This window comes from Mus musculus, chromosome 10, assembly GCF_000001635.26.
Source record: "Mus musculus strain C57BL/6J chromosome 10, GRCm38.p6 C57BL/6J".
NCBI classification, from domain to species: domain Eukaryota; kingdom Metazoa; phylum Chordata; class Mammalia; order Rodentia; family Muridae; genus Mus; species Mus musculus.
The window spans coordinates 78,083,807-78,097,769 of NC_000076.6; the positions used below are offsets into that span (position 1 = coordinate 78,083,807).

The 13,963-nt window shown below is 49.3% G+C and overlaps 1 long non-coding RNA gene across 1 annotated transcript; it reads right to left on the reverse strand.

The window, feature by feature from the left end:
• Positions 1 to 7,531: 7,531 nt before the first annotated feature.
• Gm30039 lies at positions 7,532 to 9,074 on the reverse strand. Its single transcript, XR_380595.3, has 2 exons — positions 8,936 to 9,074; positions 7,532 to 8,721 (listed from the first exon to the last, which is right to left on the reverse strand). It is a non-coding gene; the product is annotated as a predicted gene, 30039 (long non-coding RNA).
• Positions 9,075 to 13,963: the final 4,889 nt, after the last annotated feature.

A 13,963-nucleotide genomic window follows, 5' to 3' on the forward strand; every position in this document is an offset into this window, starting at 1 on the left:
CCCTCCTCCCCCCCTCCCACCTCTTTCCCCAGGGCAACTTTCCTGGCTTTGGTCCTAGTGAACTAACTCACCTGAGAGTGATTCCCAATAAACCCACCTTTATATAATCTGGCTCAAGTAGATTCATTTCACTGGTGATAGAGGAATAATCTATTAAATAGCTTCTAAGAACTCTAGAATCTGGGTTCTGCCTAACCCTGGGACTCTATACACCTACCAATTCAGAAACTCTTCTATGTTTGTCACTTGCAGAAATCCCAGAGAAACAATTCGTATTTTGACTTATCAGCCCTTTATCATCACAGTTGAAAGGCACTCCCCCTTCTGGGAAGACAACTGGTTATATAAGCTTCCTGCCTGTGACTTGGCCCTGGGTCTGCTGGAACCCAGCTGTCTTGCAGACTGGTAAATGGCACTCAACATTCATCCAGTGGAAAGGTTGTGGCCTCTTGCTGTCCCAATAACTGGTCTTAGCCTGTTGGGATCCAGATTCCATTCTTGTCCACCTCACTTTTCCAATACAGGGATCATCAGCATAGAAGGGTCCATGGCACAAATGGTGGACATCCACAAGGACTCTCTTGGCCATTAGGGTAACAATGTCCTCTGACCTCTGCAAATCTCCTGGCCATAATGGCCAAGCCAGGGACAGGACAAGGGGCCACACTAGAATTGGTCTAGAGACCCACCCACAGGTCCTCCAAACAGGGCAGTTTGACTTTGGAGCCCCAGGGTGTAATCGCTTCTTGTTCTCCTGACTTTGAGGTGAGTGGTTTCAGCTATACCTAGAGTACAACTCTGTTGCTTCCTGAGGCTTCCCTGAAGATGCTACCTTTACTGCCAACACTTTGCAGACATTGTAAGGGGCTTCGGAAACACGGGGGACCTGTAACTGACCCTTAAGCTTCACCCAGCCAGAAAGCAATCCATCTAGGTCTTAGCGCACACCAGGGTCTGCTCACAGCTGGGGGCCGGTCTGCCATGTCTTTGGCTTAGAAGTGGCTGCATAAGCCTCTGCTCTGGTACCCACGAGAGAAATCTCCATCCAGCCGCAAGAGATCAAAGCACCCTCGGGCCCCAGACCCTAAGCTCCACCCCCCAGACTGGTTGGCTGTTCACAGCAGGGGCTGGAAGGGGTTCCCCTCTGAGAAGGAGCCCTTGGAGTGCTGAAGGTCTCAGTCACTTCCAAGTCTTTCTCAGACATACAAACTTGAGTAGAAGTCTTCTCAAATCCCAGTTGAGAGTCTCCGAGATATACAAGGGGAATACTAGTGGCCATCTAGGTAGTTCCGGCTTGATCTCTGGGAGGGAAAAGGAGTTGACCCTCCAGGAAAGACCTGAGCATGAGAAAGAGCTTTACCCCCTTGGGATGGGCGGGGCCTGGAAACACTTGGCCTGGGAGTTGTTTGTTTGTTTGGCCGGGGGTGGGGGGCGGGGAGGGGGGGGGAGGGTTCGAGACAGGGTTTCTCTGTAGCCCTGGCTGTCCTGGCACTCACTCTGTAGACCAGGCTGGCTTCGAACTCAGAAATGCCCCTGCCCCTGCCCCTGCCTCCCGAGTGCTGGGATTAAAGGCGTGAGCCACGAATGCCCAGTGTAGCCTGCAAGTTTTTATAGGGCCGGGTCCTCCCCCTCCTCCTATTGGTTCTGTTTAGATACATATTCCTATGCCTTCCAGCTATTTCCCCTTACAAAGTATACTGGGAAGAAGAAGCTGCGGTCTTGGAGATAGTCGGCTCTAGCTTTCCTTGTCCACCTATACCACTGACTGTCCTTCAACTTCTAAATGGCAAGATGCATTTGTTGACTTTTGAGGCCTTGAGTCTTGAAAGGCTAGGAAATGTAGCCATTAGATGTTGGAGGGCTCTGGGGGTTTTGTTTTGTTTTGTTTTTTTGTTTTTTGAGACAGGGTTTCTCAGTGTAGCCCTGGCTGTCCTGGAACTCACTTCATAGACTAGGCTGGCCTTGAAGTCATAGCCTCTGCCTCCAAGTGCTGGGATTACTAGTCGCACCACCAATCGGCTATCCGGCTATGCTAAGGCTTTCTTAGGGCAATGAGTGAAGCCAGGGACAAGAGCACCCCTATCTTTGTGACACCTCATACAATATGAGGAACTGGGTTGAGGGAGGCGTCTGTGGCAGTTTCATGGGGACCACCTGATACGAACATCTTCTTTTTTTTAATGTCTTTTAAAAAAAGATTTATTTATTTTATGTATATGAGTACACTGTAGTTGTACAGATGGTTGTGAGCCTTCATGTGGTTGTTGGGAATTGAATTTTAGGACCCCTGCTCGCTCTGATTGGTCCCACTTGCTCCAGTAGCCCTGCTCATTCTGGTCAACCCAGCTCGCTCAGTCCCTGCTCGATCCAGCTCAAAGATTTATTTGTTATTATAAATAAGTACACTGTAGCTGTCTTCAGAAGAGGGTGTCAGATCTTATTATGGGTGGTTGTGAGCCACCATGTGGTTGCTGGGATTTGAACTCAGGACCTTCGGAAGAATAGCCAGTTCTTCCGCTGAGCCACCTCTCCAGCCCCTGATATGAACTTCTAGGGTCAAACTGGCACTGGTGAACTGTGAGCCAACTCCTCACTCCATACCAGGAGCTGTAGCCACCATCATGAGGCTAGACCCCTGGTGGGTGGTCTAGCTCCAGGTCAGTTGCACTACTCTGAAAGATGATTGTCACACTGTTGTTGAACTGTGGCCCGAAAACCAGCATCAGAGACCTGGAGGGACTTTCCAAGCCCTTGAGTGGCTGAGGCACTGTTCTGCTGTAGAAGCTGAGCACCTCATACTTCCGGGGTGGGGGTGGGGGTCCGTTTAGACCTGGGGGAGGGAGGGCGAGGCTGTCCTGCTCTGGATGCTCAGCTTTTGTTTAGTAACTGGTTGGCTTCTCCACTCATATACTAATTTGGGGAGAAAAAAACCAAACAAGAAAAACCAAAACAAGCTTCCTTTTGAGTCATTGTGATCGGTTCCGGAAAAGGTTATGTCACAATCTCTACTTTTATCAGTGTTCCCCAGTGACCAGGAGGAAGCAGTCAGCCCGGACTCCTGGAGGCTGGGATGAATGGTCCAAGTAGCATCTGTTGGGATAGGGTAAGCCGGGTCTCTAGCAAAGACAAGAGGAATATGAGACAGCAAGGGCACACCGAGGAACTGCTGTGTACAGGACATGGTCTAGGTGATGCCTTGGGTACAGGTCAGAGGTCAGTCCCTTTGCGCTGTGGAAGGAGATGGCTGGAATTGTTTTCTTCTTAAAAAAAAAAAATCAGGACAAGGGATCAGGACTAGGATCCATGAGGCACCTCACTAAGGACGTCACTGGGGTTTACTAAGGTGGAGAGAGGGGGAGGGGATGGAGTGTGTGTGTGTGTGTGTGTGTGTGTGTGTGTGTGTGCGCGCGCCTGTCACTCAAGAGTGAGTGCAGTAGATGTTGAGTTCCTGTCTGCTTCTCTGGCCTGAAAGAGGAAGTGGGCACTTTTGTAGACCCAGGATCCGTATAGGACAAGACCTTTCTGCTGAGGTCTCAAAGCCTGCCGGTGCTGCTGGAACATGGGAGTTTCATTTCCTGAAAAAGTCTTAAGAGGTCTGAACACAGCAAGGGGCTGGGTATCCCAGAAGACAGACCCTTTGTGAACAGGTGGGTGGCACCCATTTGCCTAGCTGGGGGAATCCCTGTAAGGGCCATCAGGTAATGATCAGATGTGTCAAAGCACTGGCCTGGCTGGGCCTGAATGTTCATTCTCTGGGGGAAGCCATGAGAAAAGGTTTAGAGACACAGGACTACTTCTGGATGAGGGACTTGAGCGGTCCTCTTCTTTTACCTGGGCTGGGATGAGACTGCCCCTACCTTGGGCTCTGGGGCTCTGGGGAAGATCTACAGAGTAGAAATCCCCCAGAGGGTGCTGGGAACAGTGGTACCCATTGCCAGCTGGGACCAAGTCCATCCGACAGGGCTTGAGATGCGTCTTGAAAGCGTTTGGCACACAGAGATGGGCGAACTGGTTCTTGGCATCTGCCATTCCTGTATCCACTGAACTCAGCCCCTCAGGTGACAGAAAAATGACAAGATGCTTGGCTTGAAAATGAGAGACATAGGGAAAAACTCTCAGGAAGAGCCTTGCAGAACACAGGTGCTTGAGGCCAAAGACCACCTGCCAAGAGCATCCAGCTCTGGAACTGGGGAACACGCCATGCCTTAGGTGAGCCAGCATGAGTGGGCTTACCAGTAGCCTAGCATTAGAAGGCTAGGAGATTATAGCCGCTCCATCCCCTGGCAGTTACAGGAGGTCTTGGGAGGGACCAGGCATTAAAATGAAGTTCCTAGCAGGTAAGTGCAGGCCAGGCCAGGTGTCCTCCCAGGATCTCACTCTTCTGCTGGGCTCTCCAGGACCCTAAGGACAGTGTGGCAGCACAGGCTGTCTTTTCATGAGTGGTTCCCAGCTTGATATTCCAGAGAGGGGCATGAGTTGCTCTGACCACATAATCACAAACGGTTGCCCAGGCAGAGGTCAGCAGGGCTGGATTTTGGGAGAATCCTGACTTTGATCCAATGCAACTGGCAAACACTACCAAGGACCTAGGCACTGCACACTGCTCCCCAGCACAGTGGCCCTTAGAGGAGTGAGGAGAGTCATCCAGATCATGTGATGTTCGGGATGGTCCTTCACCTGCCTGCCCTGACTCCTCGGCCCCTCCCCTCCCCTGCACACTGTGGCAATACTGACTACAGGAGGTAGAACCTGACTGGCAGCACCCAGGTGCCTCCAGGAGTGTGCTGAGTTCTACTGCAACAGTTGGCAGGCACAGTAAACCTGGCTGTGTTCTCTTTAGTTTGGTTTGGAGAGCAGATTTCCCAGGTCGCCCTGCTCTCTGCTCTCTGCCATCCATCAGGGCTAGGCAACCTCCCCAACTATGCATCTAGGTCTTGGCATGTCCCATTGACCATACAGCTTCACCTGTCAGATCCCCTGACCAACTGGCCAGGGAGTCTTCTTACGTTACAGCCCTGTCCTTGGGGCTGTAGGTTAAGTCCATGAATGAGCTTTTAAAAAAATGGTCCAGTCCAAAAGCCCCATTGGCCCTGAACAGCATGCCTGTGTTCTTTTGAAGCTCACTTGATAAAGAGAATTTTTTATCAGTTCTGTTAAAACAACAACAACAACAACAACAACAACAACAACAACAACAACAGCAACAAAACAGGCTGGAGAGATGGCTCAGCAGTTATGAGCTCTGGTTGCTCTTCCCAAGGACCCAGGTTCAATTCCCAGCACTCACACATCAGCTCACAACTGTCTGTAACTCCAGTTCCAGTGGATCTGACACCTTCACACAGATATACGTGCAGGCAAAACGCCAATGTACATGAAATAGAAAGAAATTAATAATTATAAATAATTTTTTAAAACCTCCTCAAAAAACAAACAAACAAACAAACAAAACCAGAAAAACAAACAAACAAACAAACAAACACCAAAAAACTCACCCAGTGTCTTTGTGGGACTGGAGAGATGGCACATTGGTTAAAAGCCCTTGCTGTTCTCCCAGAGAATCTGGGTTTGGTTCCCAGATTGCAGCTCATAACTGTCTGTAACTCCAGTTTCAGGGCACCTGACACCCTTTTATCGCCCCCATGGCCACTGCACACATGTGGTACACACACATACATGCAGACAATCCACACACACACATAAAGTAAAACAAAAGAAAAAGAAAAGACCCAATCCTTTTTGTTTATGACAGTTCCTATTGACACTCCACCGAGGGCCCTGAGTTTGTTCCTGTGAGCCCAAGATCCAGGATATTTCTCTTGCTATATTCATTCATTTTAATTCCTCTAGGACTCATTCATCCTGTGCTCTTTAGTTCATCCTGCAGTCATTCATATCATATTCATACCATATTCATTCATTCATCACTCATCATAACAATCCGTTTGCCCATTTTTACTCTTCTGTCTCATTCATTCATTCATTCATTCATTCATTCATGTTCTGGGTATTGGAGATGTAGGACAAATACAAATCTTAGGTCAGTCAGAAAGTACCAGCTAGCCAGGCAGTGGTGGTGCACGCCTTTAATCCCAGCACTCGGGAGATAGAGGCAGGCAGATTTCTGAGTTCAAGGCCAGCCTTGTCTACAGAGTGAGTTCCAGGACAGCCAGGGCTACACAGAGAAACCCTGTCTCCAAAAAAAAAACCAAAAAACCAACCAACCAACCAACTAACCAACCAACCAACCAACCAACAACAACAACAAAAACCCAAAAACAAAAAATAAAAAAACCACCACCACTACCACCACCACCACCACCAACAACAACAAAACAAAACAAAAAACCCCAAAGTATCAGCTAGCCAGAGGACGTGAGAGTTACACCAGCTCTGGATAACAGGATAGATGACAGACCGAAGTGGAGCACTTCTGTTTTCTGAGAGGCTATCTGAGAGATGACGTTGGTTGAAACTTCATTCGTCAGTTCCTGTGGGTCCTGGGAATGAGATCTGCCAGGAATCTGACATTCATACCCTCTGCCTTGGAGGGATGCCTGGCTAGAGATCTGGGAGGAGCCCCAGCAACAGACAGACTTCAGGAGGGCTGCACAGGCCTGACGCAGAGGCTGGAGCAAGAGTTCTTGCATGGGGCTGGGGGGAGGTGCTGGGGTTGGGCAGGGCCACCTAGGCTGAATCTCAGCGGTGCAGATGCATCTACTTCATCAGCCACACCCCAGGCTTGGCACGCGGTGACTGTAAAATGCCTACTACCCTTATCTTGGTAGTCTGTTCACTAAGGACTTCTTGCTCTTTTCCTGTTCATGTTCCTGGATTAGGTTTTATTTTGTTCCTCAGTGTGAATTCTTGACAGTGGTGAGTGTGCTGCACCCACCTGCTCTGTTTAGTGACTGATGATGGTTCCTTGTGTCTCTGCCACCGGCACAGGCTCCAGATTCCTAAGCGTTCTGGAACAGATGCTATGTTCTGGAAGGACATTGGCAAGGGACTGGAAGTGCTGGGGCAGGGGGTGGAGGTGGGGGTGGGGAGCAGGCCCTGGGTTCCTTTCTGAAGTCACCATACCCAGCTGATGGAAAGTCCAAAGTCTCAGATTACTTGTGGTCTAAGGTCTACCCACCGGAGAGCTGTACTGAACTTCACTATGGTGGGTGGAGGTAGGTTCCCAGCCAACCACTGTTTTCCTGGAAAACAGGTGGCACCCAGAGCATCTGGCTCAGCAGAGGTCTGGGAATTTTCTCAAATCTGTTGATTCTTGATCAGACAAGACTTGGAGATTACCTGCTATGGCCTTAAGTCTGAGACTGTGTGTCTGAGCATATGGGCATCCTGCAGGTGGGCGTCTGTGCAGGTGGGCTTGGAAACTACCTGCTATTGCCTCAGGTCTGAGACTGTGTGTCTGAGCAGGTGGATGTCTGTGCAGGTGGGCATCCTGCAGGTGGGTGCCTGTGCAGGTGGGCATTCTGCAGGTGGGTGCCTGTGCAGGTGGGCACCCTGAAGGTGAGTGCCTGTGCAGGTGGGCACCCTGCAGGTGGGTGCCTGTGCAGGTGGGCACCCTGCAGGTGGGTGCCTGTGCAGGTGGGCATTTTGCAGGTGGGTGTCTGTGCAGGTGGGTTCCTGTGCAGGTGGGCATCCTGCAGATGAGCAACTATGTAAGTGGGCATTATGAAGGTGGACAACTGTATAAGTGGTTACCTTATAGGTAGGCATCTGTGCATATAGATGCCTGTAAGTAGGTACCCTGCAGGTAGAAACCTGTGAGGTGGGCATCTCTGAAGGTGTGGAAGTAGGTATTCTGCAGAAGAGCATGTCTACAAATGGGCTTTCTTCATGTGACCATCCTTGTCCCAGACATCCCTGCCTTGAGGATCTGCACTTTCTGTGTGCCATCACCACCTCCCTGGATGAGGTCCTCATGTCTTGCCTTTGAACAGTGCCCACTCCTGTGTAGGCTCACCTGTCAGGGTTGTGCAGGTGATCAGCACCTACTGCTCCTTCTACTGCCATTGCAGGGTGGGGGTGGGGGTGGGGTGGGGAGGAGGACTCTTCCTAACCTAGGTGTCTCTTCCCTTCACCTGATGATCTAAGACCCCTTTATGATAGAGACCTACCCAGTTCCTTGCCCTGGGAGAACTTCCCTGTGGCTCCAACTTTACTTGATAGAATGAGGTGACAGATCCCACTTGGCTGGAGGCTCAGATCCAGTGAGTCATCCAAGCCTGGAATTCTTCATGACCGCAGAGGCAAAACCATAGTCAATGTAGCGCCGGGGCAGCTGGCCCTGGTATTTTTATCTCAAGTTTGGTCTTTTGCTCCTGGAGCAAACCTGAGCTTTACGAGGTCAGGAAGATGGGTCACCCCGGACAGCAGGTTCCTTGAGGACAATCGCTGAATCTGCCTCAAGCTCTTCACCCCCAAAACCTTCTCCCATCTTGAGGTAATGGAGTCCATGTGGCACAGGTGCCACCAAGCACTCAAGAGGAAATAGAAAACAATGGTGGCGCATCTGTGCGTGGGTGGCCAGGCAAATGCGGCGGTGGCGGCGGCGGCGGTGACAGTAGCAGCGACAGCAGCAGCAGCAGCGGCAACAACCTGCCAAGGGATGCTGGCTCACAGCTCAAACAGCAGGGCAATTGGGTAGCCAGTCCATTTCGGCCTGAGGCTCTCGGTGTCCGTGGAGGAAAGGAGATGTAGTAAGAGGCCCTGCAACAGAGGGAGTTCCCTGAAAAGATGGGCCAAATTCTGACCATCCGAGGATGGCCCACTGTCAGTCAGCTATGAGCACACTGCAGAGGCTTAAGGAGAGGCCACAGTGGTCAGAGCCTCTGCAGGTCACTGCCCAGGGCCAACAGTCAATCGGGAGGCCCTGGTAGCGAGTGTAGGGTCAACCCGATAGGTTAGCTGTAGGGACACAGACCTACATTAACAGTGATCCCGTTCGTCCAAGCAGACACCTGGTCATGCCTGTCTCCGATGTTTCCTAAGATTCCTCGTGCATGTCTCCTCCGAGGCCGCACATCCGGGGGTTTCCCCAGACCGGAACCAACTTGCTCACAGGACCGTATCTCTTTCGATTTGATGTGTCCCATGGGAGCCACACCTCCGTGAGCACATTGGTTTCACTCTCTTATATCATGAGTGGGTAGGGCAGGGCAGGGCCTGGGCGATGTCTTAGTTACTTTTTTATGGACAAAACAAAATAACGGACAAAAACGTAAGGAAGATTTTTATTTTTTTAAAGAAAGGGGCATTTTAGATTACAGTTCAAGTTCATGGCAGAGAAGGGATGACAGTCTCTCTCTCTCTCATTTTCAAGACAGAGTTTCTCTGTGTAGTCCTGGCTGTCTTGGAACTCACACTGTAGACCAGGCTGGCCTTGAACTTGGAGATCTGTCTCTGTCTGCCTCCTCAGAACTGGAATTCAAGATCCAGGGCCCCAGCCCATAGAATTGTGCTTCCCACATTTAGTTTATATCTCTGTGTCTCAGCTCATCCAATGTAGTAACAACTGTGGAGGATTTGGTTTCTTAAAAAAAAAAAAAAAACACACAAAATATATAAGACTATTTTATAAGACTATTTTCCCATTTTAATCCCAGATGTGGGATATGGAGTTGCTTCAGACTGTCCACAGCAGCTGACTATGATCTGTTTCATGCTCTAGCAGGGGCATGATTTTGCCAGCTACAGAGTTTCTTTGATTGTGTAACATTCGGAATTCTGAGAACTTTTCAGAGAGTATATGTAGGTGTGTGTGTATACATATATAATGCTAAAGCCCTGAGATGTGACAGGGTTTTGGTTGTTGTTGGTGGTCATGGTTTGTTAAGTAGTTGTGTGCAATGAAGAAACAGAGAAGAGAAGAAGAAGAAGGAGGAGGAGGAGGGGGAGGAGGAGGAGGGAGGAGGAGGAGAAGAAGAAGAAGAAGGAGGAGGAGGAGGAGGAGGAGGAGGAGGAGGAGGAGGAGGAGGAGGAAAGAGAAGAAGAAGAAAAGAAAAGAAGAAATTAGATATCCTGATGGCAAAGATCAAACTTGCCCCAAAGAACTCAACACCCTTAATTAGCAGGAAGTAGACTAAAATAATGTCTCAGTCAGGCTTTGTATTCCTGCACAAACATCATGACCAAGAAGCAAGTTGGGGAGGAAAGGTTTTATTCAGCTTACACTTCCACATTGCTGTTCACTACAAAGGAATTCAGGAAAGGAACTCAAGCAGGTCAGGAAGCAGGAGCTAATAAAGAAGACATAGAGGGATGTTACTTACTGGCTTGCTTCCCCTGGCTTGCTCAGCCTACTTTATAGAACCCAAGACTACCAGCCCGGAGATGGTCCCACCCACAAGAGGCCTTTCCCCCTTGATCACTAATTGAGAAAATGCCTTACAGCTGGATCTCATGGAGGCATTTTCTCAAGGGAGGCTCCTTTTTCTGTGATAACTCCAGCTTGTGTCAAGTTGACACATAAAACCAGTCAGTACAATGTTACTCCCTTACAATCCCTGATTTATTCAAAGATCTCTTTCCTTTCTTCTCTATCCTCTTTTCTCTCTTATCTAGTGTTAAAGGGCTGAAAGGGTGGAAGAAAAGGGATGGAGAAGGGCAGAAAGAAGAATTTACAAAGTAGCAAAGTCTAGCTCCAATCCAATCTAGAAACTCCCTAACACACACACTCCAGCTGCTTCTTGATCCTGCCAAGTTGCTAATCAATGCTAACCATTACATGTAGACTCAGGAGTTCTCACTTAACCATCCCTATGCTACTCACACTAAAAGATAACCTTTGAAAAGAGTAGATCACGACTATCAGACAAACTAAGGATGCTTCTGTGGTAAAAATGTCATTTGGTTCATTTTAAGGGAGAAAACTGGTCAGAGGTATGAAAAAGTTTACATGGAGTTAAGGAATATGGTCATTGCTTAGAGCATTGATTCTTGACCCGTGGGTTGTGACTCTCCATAGGGGTCGAATATCAGATATTCTGCATGTCAGATATTTGCATTACGATTCATAACAGTAGCAAAAATCACAGTTATGAAGTAGCAGTGAAATATTTTTTGGTTGGGGGTTACCACAACATGAGGAACTGTATAAAGGGTTGCAGCATGAGGGAGGGTGAGGGAGGGCCACTGGCTTAGAGCTAGGTGGAGATGCTGTCCCACTTCCTTGCTGGGAAGGCTTCTGATTCTCTGGGGACACTCCTAACCACAATGCCCCATGCTTGCTGGGACTCTGTCCCATTTCCCCTTGCCCACTATTTCCCTGTTGTCCAAAATGCACTGATAGATGGGCCACTCTCCCGGAAGTCCACCATGCTGAAGGCAAACCCACTGGCCTCACTCTGGCTAGGACAGCCCCTTTTTTGTGGACCTGTGGGTGAGGATGCCTGGATCCCAGAGCCAGCTAACTTCTCATATCTGATGGAAGGCTAATGAATGAAGATGAAGGGGAAATGAATTAGCCCCAAGCTTATATGGCTCAAAGTGGAAGAGGCTGGACAGGAAGTAAAGTGTGGTGCAGGGAAGCCTGGGAGAAGAGTCAGCATGGGAGTGGGGGTGGGGGTGAGGGATGGGGGATGGTTAGTACTGAAGCAGCTATCAGGCAGATGTGGCCAGCTGGGCTGGACTGGTCTACTGGCTTTGGATCTCTGTGATGCTTTATGTTGACTGTCATTTGACAGAAGAGGAGAAGAGCCTCTGGGAATGTCTGTGGAGGATTTTCTAGATTAGGGTTATTTATGTCAGAAGACCCATACTCACCCTAACTGTGGGCAGCACCATTCTATACTTGGGGGTCCTGGACTTCATAAAAACAAGCAAGCCTCCAGGTGGTGGTGGCAGTGCACGCCTTTAATCCCAGCACTTGGGAGGCAGAGGCAGGCAGATTTCTGAGTTCGAGGCCAGCCTGGTCTACAGAGTAAGTTCCAGGACAGCCAGGGCTACACAGAGAAACCCTGACTCAAAAAAAACCAAACAAACCCAAGCAAGCCAAGAGCCAGCATGCATCTCTCTCTCTCTCTCTCTTTCTTTCTCTCTCTCTCTCTCTCTCTCTCTCTGTCTGTCTCTTTCTCTCTCTGGTTCTTGACTGCAGCTGTAATGTGGGCCATGGCCTTGAGCTCCTACCACTGTGCCTTTTCTGTAAGCCAGGATAAAACCTTCTTGCTTTATATCAAGTATTTGTCAGGTATTTTGTTATAGCAACCAGAAAAGCAACTAATACAGACACCGTCTGTCCTGTGGGGCTGGGAAACCACAGACCACTCTCCATGGCTACTCTGTGGTCAATGCAGATGAGTGACAGTTCCTGGGGCTGTAACTCCTGACTGTAGCTGGCCTAAGTGAGGAATAAGAAAGGCCTTGAACCAACCTCTCCTGGGCTCAGTGGACAGCAGATAGTAGCTGGATCCCTTTTCTGAGGCTTCTATCTTAAGCCCTACTTCTTGGTTGTGGTCAAGGGCTCAGCAGAGTCTGGTCAGCATGGGTGTGACCCAAGGTGCTGGGTGGCTTTGCTGAGCCATCAGGAACTGCAGTGTGTAGTGAGCCAGTAGCTCAGAGGACGCCCTAGGACTGTGAGCTTGTGAGAGCAAGTGACCTTCCCTAAACCCAGAAGCCCTTGTGCTAGCGCCAAGGATTTGTTCCCCAGAGAAAGACATTCCAAGTTTGCAGCCTTGATTTTCATGACTGTTAAGACCATGTGTCCATGGCTCCCAATAAAGAAAACAGAAAACCCTCCCCCCACCCTGCACAGCTTGGTCTCTACCAAGCCCAAAACTCTCTTGGCAGAGGTCCTAACTGCTTCGGCCATCCATCTACAGGCATTTGTTGAACATCTACTACATGCTAGGCGGGAAGACTAAGAGACAGGTATTTATAATCTCTGGCTCAGGAAGTCACAATTTAGCCCAGAGTTCCAAAAGAAAGTCTAGTGCCAGCAAAAGCAGGAAAAGTCCCAGTACCTCCTAAGTCACCACAAGCAGTCCCAGATGCCTAGAGGGACAGCTTGCATCATTGAGGTCTCATTTGCATGTCTTGTTATGCAAGGGCCAGAGGGCCTGAGAGCAGGGCTCTAAGTCTCTGTTCTCTGCAGGAGACAAACAGCTTGATAGTGGAAAAGGCTACATTGAAGCAACTGAGGCCAGCTACCCAAACTACTGTAGCAGAAGAGATCAGGCTGGGGCTGAGTGAGGACTGTAGGAAGAAGTAATTTCTTGTGCGTGCCCAACTCGCCAGCAAGAACGACTCTGCAACAGGATCCTTCTGCACACGTTTATTGGGAGAGCTTGATTGCAGAGGCAAAGAGTCCCCAAGCCCAGAACTGGTGTTGCTTATATAGGCCTAGGAGAGGCGTGTCTCACACCTGGATTGGTTATGCATGGATTATGCTTACCACCTCATTTGCATGTCTCACATCTGATTGGTTAACTTCTCTCTCATCTGATTGGTTAATATGTCTCTCATCTGATTGGTTAATTCTCAAAACCTCATCTTGGCAAAAAACTTTACTGCCTATGAATGCGTGGTGGCCAGCGGTAGCCAGCGCCACCCTGCAACGGCACATGTGGCTTCCCACAGTAATTCTGTAAAGGCATTAGGGAGCTGGCTCTAGGAGAAGAGAGTGGGTTTCTCTGCCCTCACAGTGACAGCAGTGTCCCTATGCAGTCCACTTTGGGTAAAGAAAGCATCGTTGTGGAGAGGTCTCATGCATTAGCCCCCTCTTCCTGAGCATCCTAGAGCCTCCAACTGTGATCCAGTGTTAACAAGAGATTGAAGGGAACCAAACTCTATAGGTGGATCTTGGTACAGCCTCTGTAACAGGTGCTGCGAGGTATTGACAAACCTACTAATCACACAAGGATTTGTGGTCTGGACACCCCTGATACCATTTCATCTCATTCAAGGCTGAAGGATCTAAGGCCCTGACTGTCATGGTTAGTGTTCCATTTCAGAT